General features: G+C 33.5%; 1 pseudogene; it reads left to right on the plus strand.

The window, feature by feature from the left end:
• The first annotated feature begins 15,778 nt into the window (after window positions 1–15,778).
• On the plus strand, window positions 15,779–16,833 carry LOC139507356 (zinc finger protein 227-like; annotated as a pseudogene).
• Window positions 16,834–23,366: the final 6,533 nt, after the last annotated feature.

Raw genomic sequence — 23,366 nt, forward strand, 5'->3', positions numbered from 1 at the left:
TTGTATTTCGATATTAACTTTATTTCTCCTATTACTTCAACAGAAAAAAAACACTTTAACATAAATGTATGCTTCTTTGGAAGACTGATTATGAGCGCAAATGAAGGGTGACCCCACTTTTTTTATTTTATTTTTCTATTAACTATAATATAAAGTTCATTTATAGAAAAATATAGAGAAATCCTATATAAATGATTTAGACCCGCCACCCCCTTAAAGTTTCTTGATGATCGCTTTCTAAAGTTTTTACTCCCTCAGCTCTCTACTAAAAAACCTCTATTTTAGCCACATGACCCAAACAGGGAGTTGTACATTTGACTGTCTTTCCCAGATTGGATTAAATAGCGATAAGGTGTATTTTTCGTATTTTCCGGGATTGTTGAAAACTTGCACTATCTGATTTTGTGGTTTTAACAATCCAGACAGACAAATGGTTCGAGACCACAATTGTCGTCCCTTGATTTTCGTTGTTCACGAATAAAGTCCCTAGTGTTAATAGTGGGTTACTTGCCATTAATTGTAAAACCCCTTCCAAATTAATTTATCCATGTTTAATGCCTCAAATTGTAAGTAGGGGGGTGAAATTACACTGTAAAGAAATTTGGGTCCCGAATTTAAAAGGAAAGTAGTGATTTAGTCCAGGTGAAAAAGGTTGAAATATAGGACTTCGGAAGCTGTCAAAAGATTTCAAGACGCCCTAAAGATAAAATTGTTCATATTTTGAGTTAGAGACGATGAAGTTTTCTTTAATTTTGATATAATTTGTCCCAAAAGTAGTACAACACACTATAAAAGTTTCATTGAGAAAGCGCGGGTGGATTTTTTTAATTTTCATATATGTTCTAAAAGAAATGCACTACAAATTAATTGTGTTCTCAAACCAAATAGCAATAAGGTGTTTAGGAAAACATGACATAAAAAGTTAACATCCTTCATATAAGACAAAAAACGTGGGAACTCATACTGAATGGTCAAATGTGTTCAATATGAAAATTGCAGTTAAGATGGTAAAATCACAAATAGGCCATTAATGTAAATGGACTAAAAGTATGACTTTTACACAAATTTAAAGGGAAATGACGGGGAAGGGGCAAATTAGTGTTCAAGGGGAGCAAATGCTGTTTAAATTAGTATGCGGTTTTAAATAAAGAGGGAAAGTGGAGTTATCTTTTTAGACTTAAGTTAAATATAACTTATGTAGACTTACCTTCTAATTCTATGAAGAAGAAAAAAACACAACTCAGAACTATTACTAATTCACTTGGTACTGATATGCAGACCTAAAAACAAAAAGAAATATATCATAAAATAGTGATTGAAAGATTCATAACACTTTGAAAGGATAATTCAGACACGTGTTACACGGGGAGCATGTTTGTTTACAAATAATAATGTCACGTGATCGCGCACTGACCTCGCATGTTGCATCGCCCTTACAATTCACTAATACAAAACAATTATAGGTCACCCTACGGCCTTCAACAATGAGCAAAACCCATACCACATATATAGTCAGCTATAAAAGGCCCCGATAAGACAATGTAAAACAATTCAAGCTAGAAAACTAACGGCCTTATATATGTAAAAAAAAATATGTAACACATAAACAAACGACAACCACTGAATTACAGGCTTCTGACTTGGGACAGGCACATACATAAATAATGTGGCGGGGTTAAACATGTTAGCGGGATCCCAACCGTCCCCCAAAGTCATTTTCAAATTGGACTTCATGATAAAATAAGATTCTATATCTACTTCCAATGAAAATGAAATATCCCTCTAATAGACTAGCATTTAAATCACTGTTTTCTAAACTGGTAGCTAGGTCACCATGGATCTTAAATATTTCAAATGCATGTACAATTTAATAATATAAATTCTCCAAAATTCACTACATTTTCCCTTTTTTGTCTTCTGTTTGATATACCATTTTTGAGTCTATATATTGTCCTTTATATTGAGGTCATTTTTCGCAAATGAACCCACTTAATCTGAACTTTGAATGCAAAAGACCCCTATTAAAATGGCTAACAGATATTGCTATAAAGAATTATAGTCCATGATTTATATACATGTGATTTAAGAATTCATGAAATTTACACTGATGCACAATACTTTTTTATGAGACCTGTTTGAACTTAAGGACGACACCAAAAGTTCAATGAAGGATAAAAAACTTAATTCACATAGTTTTTCACTGACCGCCCTACCCCCTTCTTAACTTAATTTGGGAAAAACTGATTGACCCATATGGATATATATAAAAATCAATGTCAGATAACCAAATTTTGCAGCAGTTCAACCCCCAAACTATTTGAATTAAGTTTTTTTTATCTTACATTGATCTTTTGATGTCGTCCCTTACCGTAAAAACTTTAAACTTCAATTTAATTTCGAAAAAAGTGGATCATACTATATTGAGGAGCCTCGAAGGTACAAAATTTTCAGAAAAAAAATAAACATTTGTTTTTCATTACAAATTTTATTTGTTACCTTTTGTAGTTGTTACTTTATCATATGGTACAAAAATCATTCAAAACAATAAATGTGTGTTGGCCCCAGATGACTTTTAGGCCAAAAAAAATATATGTCTGTTTCCTGCTTCCAAGGCCAAAAAATGTTTGGTTATCATTTCCATATGTAAGCTGTACTTAAACTAAATTAATGTAAAAATTTGAGCGATTTCTGTAATAAATTTCTTTTTTTATTTCATTGTATTTCGATATTAACTTTATTTCTCCTATTACTTCAACAGAAAAAAAACCACTTTTACATAAATGTATGCTTCTTTGGAAGACTGATTATGAGCGCAAATGAAGGGTGACCCCACTTTTTTTATTTTATTTTTCTATTAACTATAATATAAAGTTCATTTATAGAAAAATATAGAGAAATCCTATATAAATGATTTAGACCCGCCACCCCCTTAAAGTTTCTTGATGATCGCTTTCTAAAGTTTTTACTCCCTCAGCTCTCTACTAAAAAACCTCTATTTTTAGCCACATGACCCAAACAGGGAGTTGTACATTTGACTGTCTTTCCCAGATTGGATTAAATAGCGATAAGGTGTATTTTTCGTATTTTCCGGGATTGTTGAAAACTTGCACTATCTGATTTTGTGGTTTTAACAATCCAGACAGACAAATGGTTCGAGACCACAATTGTCGTCCCTTGATTTTCGTTGTTCACGAATAAAGTCCCTAGTGTTAATAGTGGGTTACTTGCCATTAATTGTAAAACCCCTTCCAAATTAATTTATCCATGTTTAATGCCTCAAATTGTAAGTAGGGGGGTGAAATTACACTGTAAAGAAATTTGGGTCCCGAATTTAAAAGGAAAGTAGTGATTTAGTCCAGGTGAAAAAGGTTGAAATATAGGACTTCGGAAGCTGTCAAAAGATTTCAAGACGCCCTAAAGATAAAATTGTTCATATTTTGAGTTAGAGACGATGAAGTTTTCTTTAATTTTGATATAATTTGTCCCAAAAGTAGTACAACACACTATAAAAGTTTCATTGAGAAAGCGCGGGTGGGATTTTTTTAATTTTCATATATGTTCTAAAAGAAATGCACTACAAATTAATTGTGTTCTCAAACCAAATAGCAATAAGGTGTTTAGGAAAACATGACATAAAAAGTTAACATCCTTCATATAAGACAAAAAACGTGGGAACTCATACTGAATGGTCAAATGTGTTCAATATGAAAATTGCAGTTAAGATGGTAAAATCACAAATAGGCCATTAATGTAAATGGACTAAAGTATGACTTTTACACAAATTTAAAGGGAAATGACGGGGAAGGGGCAAATTAGTGTTCAAGGGGAGCAAATGCTGTTTAAATTAGTATGCGGTTTTAAATAAAGAGGGAAAGTGGAGTTATCTTTTTAGACTTAAGTTAAATATAACTTATGTAGACTTACCTTCTAATTCTATGAAGAAGAAAAAAACACAACTCAGAACTATTACTAATTCACTTGGTACTGATATGCAGACCTAAAAACAAAAAGAAATATATCATAAAATAGTGATTGAAAGATTCATAACACTTTGAAAGGATAATTCAGACACGTGTTACACGGGGAGCATGTTTGTTTACAAATAATAATGTCACGTGATCGCGCACTGACCTCGCATGTTGCATCGCCCTTACAATTCACTAATACAAAACAATTATAGGTCACCCTACGGCCTTCAACAATGAGCAAAACCCATACCACATATATAGTCAGCTATAAAAGGCCCCGATAAGACAATGTAAAACAATTCAAGCTAGAAAACTAACGGCCTTATATATGTAAAAAAAAATATGTAACACATAAACAAACGACAACCACTGAATTACAGGCTTCTGACTTGGGACAGGCACATACATAAATAATGTGGCGGGGTTAAACATGTTAGCGGGATCCCAACCGTCCCCCAAAGTCATTTTCAAATTGGACTTCATGATAAAATAAGATTCTATATCTACTTCCAATGAAAATGAAATATCCCTCTAATAGACTAGCATTTAAATCACTGTTTTCTAAACTGGTAGCTAGGTCACCATGGATCTTAAATATTCAAATGCATGTACATTTAATAATATAAATTCTCCAAAATTCACTACATTTTCCCTTTTTTGTCTTCTGTTTGATATACCATTTTTTGAGTCTATATATTGTCCTTTATATTGAGGTCATTTTCGCAAAATGAACCCACTTAATCTGAACTTTGAATGCAAAAGACCCCTATTAAAATGGCTAACAGATATTGCTATAAAGAATTATAGTCCATGATTTATATACATGTGATTTAAGAATTCATGAAATTTACACTGATGCACAATACTTTTTTATGAGACCTGTTTGAACTTAAGGACGACACCAAAAGTTCAATGAAGGATAAAAAACTTAATTCACATAGTTTTTTCACTGACCGCCCTACCCCCTTCTTAACTTAATTTGGGAAAAACTGATTGACCCATATGGATATATATAAAAATCAATGTCAGATAACCAAATTTTGCAGCAGTTCAACCCCCAAACTATTTGAATTAAGTTTTTTTTATCTTACATTGATCTTTTGATGTCGTCCCTTACCGTAAAAACTTTAAACTTCAATTTTAATTTCGAAAAAAGTGGATCATACTATATTGAGGAGCCTCGAAGGTACAAAATTTTCAGAAAAAAAATAAACATTTGTTTTTCATTACAAATTTTATTTGTTACCTTTTGTAGTTGTTACTTTATCATATGGTACAAAAATCATTCAAAACAATAAATTTGTGTTGGCCCCAGATGACTTTTAGGCCAAAAAAAATATATGTCTGTTTCCTGCTTCCAAGGCCAAAAAATGTTTGGTTATCATTTCCATATGTAAGCTGTACTTAAACTAAATTATTGTAAAAATTTGAGCGATTTCTGTAATAAATTTCTTTTTTTATTTCATTGTATTTCGATATTAACTTTATTTCTCCTATTACTTCAACAGAAAAAAAAACCACTTTTACATAAATGTATGCTTCTTTGGAAGACTGATTATGAGCGCAAATGAAGGGTGACCCCACTTTTTTTATTTTATTTTTCTATTAACTATAATATAAAGTTCATTTATAGAAAAATATAGAGAAATCCTATATAAATGATTTAGACCCGCCACCCCCCTTAAAGTTTCTTGATGATCGCTTTCTAAAGTTTTTACTCCCTCAGCTCTCTACTAAAAAACCTCTATTTTTAGCCACATGACCCAAACAGGGAGTTGTACATTTGACTGTCTTTCCCAGATTGGATTAAATAGCGATAAGGTGTATTTTTCGTATTTTCCGGGATTGTTGAAAACTTGCACTATCTGATTTTGTGGTTTTAACAATCCAGACAGACAAATGGTTCGAGACCACAATTGTCGTCCCTTGATTTTCGTTGTTCACGAATAAAGTCCCTAGTGTTAATAGTGGGTTACTTGCCATTAATTTTAATACCCCTTCCAAATTAATTTATCCATGTTTAATGCCTCAAATTGTAAGTAGGGGGTGAAATTACACTGTAAAGAAATTTGGGTCCCGAATTTAAAAGGAAAGTAGTGATTTAGTCCAGGTGAAAAAGGTTGAAATATAGGACTTCGGAAGCTGTCAAATGATTTCAAGACGCCCTAAAGATAAAATTGTTCATATTTTGAGTTAGAGACGATGAAGTTTTCTTTAATTTTGATATAATTTGTCCCAAAAGTAGTACAACACACTATAAAAGTTTCATTGAGAAAGCGCGGGTGGGATTTTTTTAATTTTCATATATGTTCTAAAAGAAATGCACTACAAATTAATTGTGTTCTCAAACCAAATAGCAATAAGGTGTTTAGGAAAACATGATATAAAAAGTTAACATCCTTCATATAAGACAAAAAACGTGGGAACTCATACTGAATGGTCAAATGTGTTCAATATGAAAATTGCAGTTAAGATGGTAAAATCACAAATAGGCCATTAATGTAAATGGACTAAAAGTATGACTTTTGCGCAAATTTAAAGGGAAATGACGGGAAGGGGCAAATTAGTGTTCAAGGGGAGCAAATGCTGTTTAAATTAGTATGCGGTTTTAAATAAAGAGGGAAAGTGGAGTTATCTTTTTAGACTTAAGTTAAATATAACTTATGTAGACTTACCTTCTAATTCTATGAAGAAAAAAAAAACACAACTCAGAACTATTACTAATTCACTTGGTACTGATATGCAGACCTAAAAACAAAAAGAAATATATCATAAAATAGTGATTGAAAGATTCATAACACTTTGAAAGGATAATTCAGACACGTGTTACACGGGGAGCATGTTTGTTTACAAATAATAATGTCACGTGATCGCGCACTGACCTCGCATGTTGCATCGCCCTTACAATTCACTAATACATAACCATTTTCATGCAAACATGCAACGTGAATGTGATTGGTTATCAAATAATACAAAAATAATGCATGAACCGTTGAAGAAGAAATTATTTCATCAAATAGATGCGATTTTCACTTCGACACGAATAGGTCGAGTTGACATTTCTGTCATCGGAGATAGTATTGAGATAAATGGGATAAAACGGAACGTCAAAAAGGTCTAGAGAAGCACATCAGTAGAACCTTAACATGAATAAGTAATACTTACCAAAAATTCTCTAATTGATAAACTATATGACTAAAATTTCACGAAAATAACAATAAATAATTTTGTTGATGGTGATGAAGCTGCTTAAATTGGCGCGAAAAAATATTCTTACTCCTATCGCTTCACGTAAAAAAAAATGTACAGAATTGAATTCGACTACAGTTCAGCATCAAAAAACGTGAATATGCAAAAGTCTGGTAATATTTTAATGAAAAAGTGTGTATAAATTTTCGTAAACGAAGTTACCTGTATACTTCACCAAGAATTACATTTGAGCGCAAAGATCTGTATGTGTGATTTGGCTTATGTAACATCGTCAATCGGAACTACTCGGCTATTCACTTCGTGCAACCAGAAAGGCCGAGTAGTTCCGACTGGTAACAAAGTACAACATGATTAATGGATTTTTTTGCGTGATTGAGGCCATCTATTTTTATTGCGGGTTCCACATATTTAAATCGGAATTATAGAAAAAATGGAATGTTGTGAGCAGAATCAAAACAGAAATGATGAACACTGCAACATTTCCAGCAAATATAAATAGGATGGAGGATCTGTGTATTCACATTATTTGTAAAACTCTCCTTATTCCTGTGAAGCGTCTGCTTTACATCGAGGCTTATTATGCTAAGCATCGACGCCACAGTACTTCAACCAATCAGACAATGTTTATTTGGGGCATTCGATCTATTTTTACTCAGATTTTGTAATATTTTAATCGAAATTATAGAAAAATTGAATATTGTTAGTACATATAAAATAGAAAAAGATAAATACTTTTGGCTAGAGATAATTTGGATGGGGGTTCTGTGTATTCACATTATTTGCACAACTCTCCTTACTGATGCCATATTTTGGAATTTCCGTGACCTAAATGGTTCGCGAAAATTAATATTTTTATATATGGTATAGTAATAAGTTACTAGTAGTTGTTGATTTATTGATAGAATAAACATGCTGAAAAATAATAAACAGAAGCCATATTTTGAATGAACATTCAAAATTATTGTCGCATGTTAGATCTCGAGGTCTATTGATTATTTAATATTTCACGGAAATGTGTTTTTTTTTATGTTTTAATAAATTTCCAAATATAGGCAACCAATGTTCAATAGTCACAATTCGATAAAAAGGAAACAAATCAAGGCTGCATACAAAAACTGTTAGGGTATTTTAAAGTTTCTCAACATAACAGTTTTATTTCTTAGTTTCCTCCTTCCAAAGTCATTAACCATAGACATGGAATAATTTTTATAGTTCGGAAATTAGGGTTCATGATGTTCTACTATCCAGCCAAAGACACAAGGATATGAATATAACAGTATAGCCTTTATCATGAAAAAACTCTTTGATTGTATTTAAAGCAACAGTAGTATACCGCTGTTCAATAGTCATAAATCTAATCAAACAATAAACAAATTCGGGTAACAAACCAAAACCGAATAATCAATTATAAGAGGAAAACAACATCAAAAGCACTGAACTACAACGAAAACAAACATACATAGTAGCTGTATAGTCAGGAATAACATTTAGCCTCAGAAACAGTTCAAAGAGATTATTCAAAAGCAGAGACCAAGTTTAGTGTAAATAATGAATAAGATTCTAGCATATCAAATCACACAAAATATCAGAAACCCTACACTTAAATGAACTCATGGGTTGAAATAGCTGAAAATAGCTTATAATTATTTTCAGGCCGATGTGGGAAGGTTTCCCTGGACATTCACTCTAATCCATATGGATCTTAAGGCTGAAATAATGGGTTGAAATAGCTGAAAATTGTTCCAGGCTGATATGGGTAGGTTTCTTGGACATTCACTCTAATCTGTATGGATCTTAAGGCTGAACTCATGGGTTGAAATAGCTGCAAATAACTTAGAATTTTGCAGGCCGATGTGGGATTGTTTCCTGGACATTCAGTCCAATCCATATGGATCATAAGGTTGCAACAGCTGGAAATACCTCAAAATTGTTCCAGGCCGATATAGATAGGTTTCAAGGACATTCAGTCCAATCCATATGGATCTTAAGGCTGAACTCATAGGTTGAAATAGCTGAAAAAGCTTAGATGTGTTCTAGGCCGATATGAGTATGTTTCCTTGACATTCAGTCCAATCCATATGGATCTTAAGGCTGAGCTCATGGGTTGGAATAGCTAACAGTTGTTTCAAGGCGGTACGGGTAGGTTTCCGGGACATTCGGTCCAATCCATATGGATCTTAAGGCTGAACTCATGGTTGAAATAGCTAAAAAAAAAGCTTAGAACTGTTTTCAGGCCGATGTGGGCAGGTTTCCTGGACATTCAGTCCAATCCATATTGATCTTAAGGCTGAACTAATGGGTTCAAATAGCTGAAAATGCTTAGAATTGTTCCAGACCGATGTAGGTATGTTTCATGGACATTCAGTCAAATCTTTAAGGATCTTAAGGCTGAACTTATGGGTTGAAATAGCTGTAAACAGCTTAGAGTTGTTCCAGGCTGATATGGGTAGGTTTCCTGGACATTCGGTCCAATCCATAAGATCTTAAGGCTGAACTCATGGTTGAAATAGCTGAAAATAGATTTGAATTGTTCTAGGCTGACATGGGTAGGTTTCCTGGACATGCAGTCTATTCCATATGGATCTTAAGGCTGAACTGTCTCATAAGTTGAAATAGCTGAAAATAATTAATTAATTGAGGTATCCCGTGTTATATAAACCATCGCACATCATTGAACAGCTCAGCGCACTTCGGCGCAGACCAGCACACTTCACAGTGACCATCAACTATTCAAGAAAGTTCAAATCAAGAGGAATGTTAGCAGTGTAACGTGTAACCGGGCGGGGACGTTTAGATATTTTTATCCTCGGGTTTGTACCAGTTTCCTGGATTTGAAAAGCAATTCAAAAGTTCTAAAGTCAATTAAAAGTTTACACTATCACTATCAAATATGAAACAAATACTATACAACATAAAACGAATTTCAACACCGTTCGGCTTTTACTCCCGGGGACACTGTCGTTTACAGTAAAAGACGTAAATCTACACATGTATACGTTCTTATAAACAATAACTTGAGTTGTGGTATGATTGCCAATGTTCATAATTATGTCATACTTATTATACTCCCCCCTAATAATGAATCTATAATGACAAGTGCACATCATATTAAGGTAAATACACATCATATAATGAAAATGGTCATAACAAGACAGTGTTGGCGTTCCATAGTAATCTATGCCTGGGATAAGAAAATCCTTAGTTTTTCGAAAAATTCAAAGTTTTGTAAACAAGAAATTTATAAAAATGACCACATAATTGATATTCATGTCAACACCGAACTGCTGACTACTGGGCAGGTATACCCCTCGGGGACGAAACGTCCAACAGCAGAGGCATCGACCCAGTGGTGTAAATAGTTATCAAAGTTACCAGGAGACCCAGGTGAGTGAAGTTATAGAACTTTTGATAATGTCCAAATTTGAGGTCGGCTGACTTTTCCAACCCCGTTCTTAAATTCATAAAAATTCCCTATGGAAAGCTTTTGTCCACACTTGGTACTTTTGATAGTCAATCTCCTAAAGTGACCAGGAGTGAAGACCTAGGTGGGTATTCATATGGAACTTTTTTGATTGAGGTCCAAAGTTGGTAGGGTGACCCTACTACCTCCCTTCTTTCCTTCATTAAAAATTCCCTACGACAAAGCTTTTGTCTACAGTGATAAATAGTTTTACAAATAATAGGCAATTGCCTCAGGTTGCCTGAACCCAAAGACCCAGGTGCGTAAAAGTACGGAACTTTTTGAATTGAGCTCCAAGGTTGGGGCAGGGTATCCCTACCACGTCCCTTTTTATAAATTAAAGAAGGGGATGGAAAAATCACCCTATCATAACTTTGTACCTTAATTAAAAAGTTTCATGACTTTATCCACCCGCGTGCAGTCAAGCTTATGATAACCTTTTATCCACACATGATACCAATAATAGCCAATTGCCTATGGTTGCTTTGACCGAACCCCCAGGTGGTAAAAGGTGGGACTATTTTAATTTAGGTCCAAAGTTATGGTAGGGTGACACCACCTCATCTATTCTGCAATTCATAAAAAAAATCCCTACGGGAAAGGTTTTGTCCAATGTAGGTAAGGTTTATAAACGTTTTTGATTGAGGTAAAAGTTTAGGTAGTGTGCCCCTACCACCTCCCTCCTTTAATTTATCAAAAGTTCCTACGGCAAAGCTTTTGTCAACAATAAGTACAGAGGTTGTTTGGACCCAACGACCAAGATGGGTAAAGTGTTTTAACGTTTTTAATTGAGGTGCCATTTGGGGTAGGGTGACCCTACCACTTCCCCTCTTTAATTTATAAAAAAAATCCCTGTGGCAAAGGTTTTGTCCACATAAGGTACAACTGATAGGTTATTGCATAAGGTTGCATGAACCAAAAGACCCGGGTGGGTTAAGTTATGGAACGTTTTTTAATTGATGTCCAAAGTTGGGATAGGCTGATTTTTCCATTCACTTTTTTAATTCATACAAAACTCCCTACGGCTAAGCTTTTATCCACATTAGGTACAAATAATAGGCAATTGCATAAGGTTTCCTGGACCTAAAGACCCAGGTGAGTTAAGCTATGGAAATATTTTGATTGAGGTCCAAAGTTAAAAGAATACATGTCAGTTTTCCAAATCCCATGTACAGAATGAGGATAAATCATGGATATCTATATATTAATAGATCAAAAAGAGGGACGAAATATACCAGACGGACAGTCAAACTGCCAACGAGGCTCACGTTTTGTTTTTCTTATTTTAATTGCTTCACGGGAATATAATATACGAAATTTTTATATTTAGAGAGCTTATATTTTTCTGCATTTTTAAACTCGTCTATAAATAAAACTAACCTTTGAAGTACATTATCATAACATTAAAATAAATTGCAAAAAATACCAAGTAGTCAAGATCAAGATATTTATAAATATCTTCGAAGTTGGGATTGAGAACTTTGTTTTCCTAAAACATATCTTTTTTGCAGTTTAGCAAGGTTCTTAAATTGAAGAAAATACAGTTCTAAAATTTATATTGTTGACTTAAAGTAAGAATTGTATGTATAGTAAAAATAAATGTGGCGTTTGCTCTGTATAAACAACATACATATTAAATTCGTTAAGTTGTCACATATTTATACGCATAATTTCTACATGACGTAATGAAATAAACAGCCTCACAATTTTGGGTTTCCAGAATTTCCAGAATTTGACAAATCTGTGTGTTTTTTCAAAGTGAATAAACAAAGACACAACTTATGGATATAGAGGTAAGATACAATTGAATTGTACAAACATATCAATTGTTTTAGTTTCATTTGAGTTTTAACTTATTTCCTGATATTTATTCGTTGACGTACCGGTAATTTGAAAAGGTTTCATCGAAACTATTTTTACATTTCTCTCATGAACAGTTTCCGGTTAATTGAAAAGTATATATTCACCAAAGTAGGCACGGGGTTTAAGTATGCATTTCCCTGCAAATATATTATATTTTTCTATGAAAAACTTATTTGTTCATTGAATTACGGTATTATTCTTAAAGGCTTTTACATTATCTTTCAGATGCACCAAAAATTAGCTCAATTGCGTTTATTTTAGTTAAATGCCGACACTTCGAAATTTGAAGACGTATATATATATGATGACCTATGCGCTTGCTTCAAACTATAACTTAAGTGTACGGTCTTTAATCATATATATCTCAATTAAACATGTATATCTTGCTTTTAACATTGGGTTGTCGGATTTTTCAGAATAGTGCCGACCTGTAGAATAATTTGACTCCTTATCAATTTACTATAACTACTTTAGTTTCTGAAATATAAGTCAAAAACTGCATGTTATCCTTATTTTCTATTTTAGCCGAACGCGTGACGGTCACGTTTCTTGGCCACAAAAGAATCAAATTATATACTTTAAGCAAAATACCATAAGGACCAATATAACACGTTTACATCAAGAGCAAGTAAAAACAACTGAATCACGATCGAGTTTTCGGCCTTTACTCACAGGCACTTGTTTCTGTCAATATGGGGTTTTACTATCCATACCCGTACTAAAATTAAAAATCGAGTGATTTTTTAGTACGGGTATGGATAGTAAACCACATATTGACAGAAACAAGTGCCTGTGCTAAAATGTTATTGAATATAGATACATATATAGTAACAGTATCTATCCGTCACTCCAACTGCCCAAGGCGTTTTGAACGCAAATGCTGTGAAACTGTTTAACAAATATCTTTCAAACTTTGATGGTTTGTATGCCATTATATTTAAAAAAAACAAAAAAAAAAAAAAAAACAGAAAAACACAGATGTGGTATGATTGCCAATTGGACAACTCTGCACAAAAGAACAAATGACACAGAAATTAACAGATCTTTATAGGTCACTGTAAAGCCTTCAACAATACGCAAAGCCCATGTCGCATTGTCGGCTTTGAAAGACCCCAAAATCACAAAATTTTATATGAAACCAAACGACAAAACTACATGTATATTAATGTAAAAACAACTGAACGAAAAACAAATGTTTAACACAGCAACAAACGACAACTGAATTACAGGCTCCTAACTTGGTACAGACAAATATATACAAAATGTGGCGGGGTTAAACATGTTAGCGGAATCTCAACCCTACCCTTAATTCGGACAGTGATGTAACAGCATAGCATATGAACGAACTATATGTCTATTCTCAATTTTATAAAAACACATGGACCTGACATGGTACTTGTACATTCCAACAACAAAAAGTACATATCTGAGAAGACTCGCAGTCAGTGACAGCAAGTTCAAAGCCAATAAAAAAAAAAATCGTGCATCAAGACTAAATTATCAATCACATCCAACATACATTCTAATGCAACAACGTTTGTAACGTTCATTTTGATTGGATAACGTCACTTTCTTACATGGCATCAATTGACAATTGCTGCTATGGGACGTACGCGCAAGCGCAGACGGCACATGACAGATTTTAAATACATTTTTTAACGTTTTTTTCTGTCAGTTTCATTAGAATGGAGATAACAATATTGTATTTTAAGCTCCGACGGCATCAATTTGGATTTGATGGTCGCAAATACTCGTATACTGTCTCCGCTAACGCGTCGCCAGTAAACTTAATTTGCGACCATCAAATCCCCAATTGATGCCGTCGGAGCTTAAAATACAATACAGTTATCTCCTAAATGGATGGATGCAGTGGAAAGACGTCACATAAACAGTTAGAGAAAACCATTACCTTGTTCAACGCCAAGATACATGCGTCGACAGATGGTAGATCCATTAAAGTGCATATGTATATAACAATAGTGTCTAGTCTGCTATTAATTTACGGTAGCAAAATCTATATTTATACAATAACAAAATGTTGTGTCCTAAGTCAACGGATGCCCCATCTGCACTATAATTTCCATGTTAAGTGGACCGTGAAAATGGGGTATAATCTCTAATTTGGCATTAAGAAGATCATATCACAAGGAACATTGGTACTAAGTTTCAAGCTGATTGGACTTCAACTTCATGAAAAACTTCTCGACCATAATCTTTAACCTACCTGGACCAAAAATCTTTAACCTGAAGCGGGACGAACGAATGGACGGACGAACGAACAGACGGACTGACGCACAGACCAGAAAACATAATGGCATAAATAGGACATAAAACCAATATTCAAATACAGAGATGAATTGCTAACATTTAGAATAAGTTTATTTAAAGGGTCAATAAGCTTATATCTATGGAAGAATAAAGTACAAGTTTTAGTTATTTGTGGTAACGAAATCCCTAACTTAATAATTTACCACTAATACACATAAATTACGTTTGTTGAAATCTAAAACATCACAACAGACACGAGCATAGCGGATGTTAAAAAGGTATTATCAAGAATTCATATTCATTAATTTTTATAAATTTAAAAATAACAGTTTGCAGTATTTGCAATATTCTTCGAATTATAAAGGGGTTTCTTCCTCATGTGTATATTATAACCGAGCCGTATTTTGGAATTGTTTACGCAATGCTCTTAGATTTTAAATTTATTTAGAATTCTATTTTTCTTTTATTTGAGTGTCAACTGTTTGTTCTTATAGACGAAACGCGCCTCTGCTATGCAACGTTTTGTCTTGATATAATTTTTTTCCCGCATCAATCGGGTCAATGCATCTGCTGGTTGAAGTTAACTCCCCGAGGTTATTACAAGCCACGTAGTCAACATTTCTGCGTTATCATGATATATCACTGATATAAATGTAAACATAGTCATATTTTTAAACTTACAGTTGGCGTAATTCTGAAAACTCAAGCAAAACTATTTACCGTAGTCGTATTTTGGAAAAATCTGTGAAAAATTATTGACCCTCTTCTAATTTATACTTGATTTGGCTATTTAACTTTTTTCTATTCGAGCATCACTGAGAGTCTTATGAAGATGTAACCCGCGTCTGGCATGCAAGATCTTAGGCCTAATACTTTTTTGAACAGGGATAAATGAAAAAAATCAGACTTCTAGTACAAATGTATGTACACAATACATACTGCTTATAGTTGTAATTATTACATAGTTTACCTAACATCTTTAAATAAATTGGTATTTGTATGTTGTAGATAAAAAACACATCTGTGAACAGACTGTAACACTTAGTTATGTCCAGTAAAGAGGCTACTGCAGACAAAGAGTTTCACCGAAAAAGTTCTTGTCTACGTCAAATGAAAAATCTTACTGGTAAACAACCTTACAAATGTGATGAATGTTGTAAAGAATTTAGTAGCAAAGGCAATTATAATATACACAAGAAAATCCATACTGGTGAAAAACCTTACAAATGTGATATTTGTGGAAAAGGATTTGTCCAAAACAGTAACTGTAAAGTTCATTTGAGAAACATACTGGCGAAACACCTTACAAATGTGATAAATGTGGAAAAGTATTTGGTCATAAAGGCAATTATAATATACACAAGGAAATCCATACTGGTGGAAAACCTTACAAATGTGATATTTGTGGAAAGGAATTTTGCCAAAAAAATATTTATCAAATTCACACGAGAACACATACTAGCGAAAACCTTACAAATGTGATGTATGTGATAAGGAATTTGGTCAGAAAGGTAACTATAATGAACACATGAGAATTCATACTGGGGAAAAACATTTTAAATGTGTTTTTTGTGATCAAGAGTTTCACCGAGAAAGCGCCTGTCGAATTCACATGAGAAAGCATACTGGTGAACAACCTTACAGATGTGATGTTTGTGGAAAACAGTTTCGCAGAAAAAATAATTGTCTAACTCACATGAGAACACATACTGGCGAAAAACCTTACAAATGTGATATTTGTGAAAAAAAGTTTGGCAAAAAAGATAGTTGTCTAATTCACATGAGAACACATACTGGTGAAAAACCTTACAAATGTGATGAATGTGGTAAAGAATTTAGTGCCAAGAGCAACTATAATGTACACATGAAAAAACATACTGGCGAAAAACCTTACGCATGTTATATTTGTGGAAAAGAATTTGGCCAAAGCAGTTCTTGTCGTACACACATGATAACACATACTGCGAAAAACCTTACAGATGTGATGTTTGTGGTAAAGCATTTGGTCACAAAAGCAATCGTAATAAACACATGAAAATCCATACTTGGAAAGATAAGATGTGATATTTTGAAAAAGAGTTGGCAGAATCAGTAATTGTCTGAGACATACAAAAACACATAGTGATATAGAAGACCTAAAATGTGACGTATGGGTACAAGCTTTAGTTCCGACGGTTATTATCGTAAAGACATTATAACCCATACTTGTGATGAATAATTGCATGCACATTTACCTGTATCGGTAAATAATTTAGTGAAAAAAAATCACTTTTATAGGCACACGAGAATTCATGAAATTTACAAAAGTGGTGTTGAGTGAAGGATTAAGTGACAATAGATACACGAGAAATCATGAATGTTATGATCTTTACAAGTGTGGTATGCGAAAATGCATACATGTGATGACCTTTATACAAGTATGTCCTTCCGATAACGTTCATATAACACTTGTACTCAATTTTGGTAGGAGTATGTCCTTCCGATAATATTCATATAACACTAGTACGAAGTTTTTGTATGAAATGTCCTTCCGATAACGTTCATATAACTCTGGTACTCAATTTTTTGTGGGAATATGTTCTTCCGATATATTCATTTACTAAGTTTTTGTAGGAGTACGTCCTTCCGATAACGTTCATATAACACTGGTACTAAGTTTTTGCATTAGTATGTCCTTCCGATAACGTTCTAAAAAGACTTGAACTTACTTATTCTTGGGCTAGACCCAAACAAAACGTACATATAGCACTTTTACTGCCTACTAGAGGTATATGGTAGTATCATCTGTTTTTTTTTAATTATTTGATGCCGTGGGATTGGGATTTTTAGTTTCAATGTAAACCATGTCCGGTTTTTAACTTGTATTTACAGCAAAGATAGCCAGTTTTGTGTTCTGAAATATATTGTAACAGTTTAATTTTACATGTCCGGTAGCATCGTTACTTCTCAAAACATCTTCCGAACAATATCTGGACATCGGTGTCGTGGGCATGTACAATTGCCAAACCACACATGAACGTTGTTTAGTCTTCGTAGATTTATTCCAACTTGAAGTCTTTTTGAGTCTACGACAAGCAGAACATGATATTTTATTATACCATTGAATATTGAAGCCATAGTCATGATGACGTCAAGATCGATTACTTGATTGGTGTTCCGTTAACGTAGCCGCAGAACAAAAACGCAAGAGCTACTTTTGAATATTTCTACAATTTTAAGTAGTTTTCCACTCACAAACACATAATATTTTCAACATTTATTAAACTATTTTTTTTTTACATTTTTTACTTTTATGTTGTTTTAAAATATCAATTTGACTTGAATTTAGGACCCCGCTAACATGTTTAACCCCGCTACATTCAAAATGTATGTGCCTGTCCCCAAGTCAGAAGCCTGTACATCAGTGGTTGTCGTTTGTTTATGTTACATTTTTGTTTTTCGTTCAATTTTTGTGCATAAAGAAGGCCGTTAGTTTTCTTGTTTGCATTGTTTTACATTGTCATTTCGGGGCCTTTTTATAACTGACTATGCGGTATGGGCTTTGCTCATTGTTGAAGGCCGTGCGATGACCTATAGTTGATAATTTTTGTGTTATTTTGGTCTCTTGTGCAGAGTTGTCTCATTGACAATCATACCACATCTTCTTTTTTATATTTATACGAGTATATTAAATAAACATGTTTATACCAAGCTAAGTCAGTTTATATCTTGTTTTTCGTCTGACTATACAAAAGGCGAGGATAGCTACTTTGATAGATCAGGTTGACTGATAAGCTGTCTATATAAAGTAATGGGACAATGCATGGCATGAAGACATCACCAAATCACCGTATGCAATACTCAAAAAGACATCCAGAGCTTACCATATAGTCATCAACTACCCACCAACAAACCGTGAGCTTTGGTTGGCTCTTAACTCAAATCCAAGAGCACAGCAAAATGTCAAAATATTCTATTCAAACTGGGTGACCTGTGAGAAAAACTTTGAAATTTCCAAAGAAATACACACACCCCTCAACTTTTAATAAGGAGATTGGTATTAATGCAAATGAGTCAACTATCCACAGGGGCTTGTTTAGTATAGGATAGCGATCGCCATTGACAGTAAAACCTCGTCTGACCCATTAAACAAGCCCCTGTGAACTATCCCACACAGTTCAAATGTAGAGGATGTGAGCAATTATATAAAGGCAACCATATAATCTTCAACAATGAAAAAAACAACATACGGTATTGTCGGCTACAATAGTTAATGAATTGAAAAATATGAAACAGTTCAATTGAGAAAAATAACGGCCTATTTTAAAACAACATGAATTACGAAAAACACATATAAAAGACATCAACAAACGACAACCACTGAACTACATGCTTCTGAGTTGGAGCAGGCACATGCAATATATTGTGGCGTTTAACATGCTTGTAAACAGCTGGGACAGTTTTGTTACAGCACAGCATAAGAACAAACTATACAAATCATAAAATATTCCGAATCTTTTCACTAATTCATTATGATCTCTTATATATGGAGAAGAATAAAAAAAAACCTAACAATTCCAGGATTTTATTGTGAGCCTGTGCATGTATGGCGACACATGTCACCATCCTTATGTATTTTTAGATAAATTGCTTCAAAGTTGACTGATATGCATAGAATTTGGCAGAAAAAGGATGACATTACTTAATATAGAGCAAGTTTTTTTTATTTCCCCTGTCTGGTTTCGTAAATTTCCTATCAATTCTAACTGATTTAGTTTTATTTCCAACTAACAGGGTGGATCTGAGATTCAGCTTTCAAAATTTCATTGGGTGAACAGTGATTTTCAAGTACAATTTGAATTGATTGATTTGAGGTTTCAAAATGTCCGGTGGCAAATATTTCAGGCATGTTCAGGACCATACAATACAATTTGAAATTATTGTGTCAAAAAAAACCACACATTTATAGATCTAATGCAGCCATCAAAAAGGTTACAAAAAACATCCCATCAGTTGTAAAAGTGAAAGATAAAATAATACATGTTTTAATGTAGTATATTCTCTGTATATGATATAAACGTTTGGGTAGTGTGCATAGTTGCAGACAAACCTTGCAAACTGTATGTATTAAATTTAAGTTCAATTAACATTCTGTCTTCGTGAAAAATGATATAATAAAAAAAATCTGAGAACATACATGCATCCTCTATAGGTAACACTTGGTGCATTATAAAAATTCCACCTTGAAATTGTACACTGTAGAAGGAAGAAGTCAGACTCTGTGCTCTGAATATGCGTACATTTGGTATATATATTTATATTAAAGATCATAGTGGAAAATAGTTGAGAAATCTCAATTGTAAATCATGTCCAACTCAACAACAAAACACACCCCATCCCTGTACAACCAAGTGTAAATTAACATGAACCATAATGATATTAATATGTTTACGTGTTTTCAGTTTGTTTCTGCATTTGAAGAAATATATCAAACAAACATATCTCTTTCATTTCGTTTTGGCGATCGGGCGCTTTTCTTGGTTTACCTTCGACAATTATTGAAATAATTATGCGATTATTCGTTTATTGTTGTAACAGGGTCTGAGAGATATAATTTTATTTCATCCCAACGGATGCGCATTAAGTGTTGACATCCCAAAATGACAGGCCTTTGTTAACTTTTTCCTCATTCCGATGTTGCTGTCCTGTGTAAACTAAAGGAGTAGGGGCATTAAGGCCTGGTTTTGGCCCAGGAAAATAAAATGTTTGATAACTTTTTCAAATTGGCACATAATCTTTAGAAATGCATAGGACCAAGAAATATAAATGAAAAACATTAAGATTCTTATGTGATGACGTCACAATTACGGCATAATATGTACTGTTTTCACAAAAACGATGAAAATTCAGAATTTATGCAGTTTTCTATCTTTATTTCTGTTGTGGAAACATCGTGCGCAGCCAAGAAACAACAAAATAATTTAACTGAAGCTTTATCATTACTATTGACAAAATCTCACGAAATATAAAGTTGTTTCTTGGGTGCGCACATACTTTTCCAATCGAAAATATACTTAAAAATTTGAAGAAAAACAAGGAAAAACACAAAATTTTACAAAATATGCAAATTAAGGCATGATTTGTTGCCATGGTAACTTGTTCAATGTCCAAAATTATTTAGTTTTTCTGAATACCTTCTACCTGAGATACTTTTCAGTAATTTAAAAATATGTATGATAACTTTTAAATTTGCAGTAATTTTTGGGCCAAATAAGGGCCTTATTGCCCCTACTAAGATTACAGTATCGGCAATCTATTTTTACAAGCTTCAAGAACCATATTTTATGTACAGTCCAATAATATTCTAAAAGTGGAAAAGTTGTGTGCCAAAATAACCAGACAGTTGTATCATTCTACTATGTTAATTCCATTTCAAAAATCATTTTCTGCCTGATTTTCAAAGACTGCTTGTACTATGTATTTTCAGCAAATTATATCCAGTATCATTTTCCAAAAGAATTTTATTTTTCTATTTTGCAAGAAGCGTTTTTTTGGCAACCAATTTAAAACGAATTGGTTTCTTACGAAATTGCACAAATAGTGTCACAAAAATTCCCCGTATTTTCACAAATTAACCTGCGTCTCTAAAGTTTGGATTTACAGGGGCGTAGCAGCCAGCCGCCGTACCAATAGTTTTCGTTATAATTTATTGAAAAAAACAAAGTTTTTGCACGGGATTAAAGAAAACAAGGTTTTTACAGGAAAAAACAAAGACAGAAAATCCCATTTATGAGTCATAGGCAATATAAACCAGTGGCGGATCCAGGGGGGGGGGGGTGGGGGGGGGGGGGGGGGTTCACGGGGTTGTTTTGGCCGATCAATGCGAATGGGAGCATATAGTTGGACCCCCTCTTTTACTCTGGGTTGGGACCCCCCCTTTTAAAATGGCTGGATCCGCCCCTGTAAACGGTATACATTTATTAATACTGGTTCAATAGAAATAAAGGGATGTGGTAGACTAGTAGCCAATTAATGAGACGAACTCTTAATCCAGGTTTCACAATGTGTTAAAAGTAAACAGTTATTGTAGGTCAAACTGAGTACGGCATTCAGCAAGCTAAAAACAAAGTGGGAACCGAAATGAAAAAATAAATTATCGAATCTTTTTTTAAATACTTTTTTTATGTCTAGATGATGCAACCGTAGCCTACCAATAACGATATTTTTGTGCCGTATAAGATATTATTCATTGTCTATCTTATTTCTTGGTTTGCAATATTTTGCAATTTGAGATATTATAGATCACTATACTGTGATGATTTAATTCTAGCCATGCCAGCTATCTTGACTACCAGGTAGAGTTACCCAACACAATTTTTAAACTAGGAACACCAATGATAGCTGTAGCAAAGTTAAACCAAAACGGTCAGCCGACTTCCCGTAAGAGCCTGAAGGCATATGTTCGGTAACCTTTGGCCCAGTAAGGCAGCGAAAAAAAAAGTTTGTACAGAAAAAAAACCATAGCCCCCCCCCAGAAAATCAAATGGTTGCTGCCTAACCTTTATACATTTTTTGTTATCAGTATTGTCTAAATCAGAGACATATAGAAGCTCTGTTTAGATAAATAGACCTATATACAATAAAAAAAAAAAAAAATAAAGGTACGAGTTGATGACGGTACGAGTTGGTAAAGATAAGTGCCGTTAAGGATATGTGCTGTCGTGTACATCAAAAAATACACGCATTTCGATATGGCGCTAGTAAAGCCGTCATGCAGCACGAACAGATGGTCCGAGTACACAGTTATTTCGTAGTGCATTTCTTTTAGACAATAAATGAAAATTAAAAAACTCCCACCTGCGCTTTCTCAATAATATTTTTACAGTGTGTTGTACTACTTTTGGGACAAATTATATCAATATTATAGAAAACTTCATCAGCTCTAACTCAAAATATGGACAATTTTGTGTTAAGGGGGTCTTGAAATCTTTTGACAGCTTCCGAAGTGCTAATTTCTGACCTTTTTCAGCTGGACCTAATCACTACTTTACATTAATATTTATGACCCAAATTTTTTTTACAGTGTCATTTCACCCCCCAACTTGCTATATGAGGCATAAAACATGGAGAAATAAATTTGGAAGGGGTATAACAAAAATTGGCAAGTAACACACTGTCCACACTAAGGACTATATTCGTATATATGTACTCGGACCTAATAGGATAGAATAAGTTGACCAATCTTAATAAAACTTGGTATGACTAAAGCTTAATATATTATAAGACTGCTTACAAAGTTTCATAGCAATAGAATATATATTATAGACAATATGATTAATTCTATATTCAACTTTGCGTGTTAAATTTAGACGTTAAAATTGAGAAATTTCAACTATCAACATTTGGGGCTTTTAAAATTTAAATATTGCAAAAAAATACTTTTAAAATGCCTTAATATATAATATATCATGTATTTAAAGCAATAGAGTACTCATTTGATATATCAGACTTAGCATAATTATTCAAAAGTCAAATTTATATGAGCCTATGCCTAAAAATGGAGGTTTTCTAATGAAGGGGGGCCTTACATGAAGATGTAATATTTTCCAGCAATTTTA

Source organism: Mytilus edulis, unplaced genomic scaffold (assembly GCF_963676685.1).
Source record: "Mytilus edulis unplaced genomic scaffold, xbMytEdul2.2 SCAFFOLD_402, whole genome shotgun sequence".
In the NCBI taxonomy this organism is placed as follows: Eukaryota; Metazoa; Mollusca; class Bivalvia; order Mytilida; family Mytilidae; genus Mytilus; species Mytilus edulis.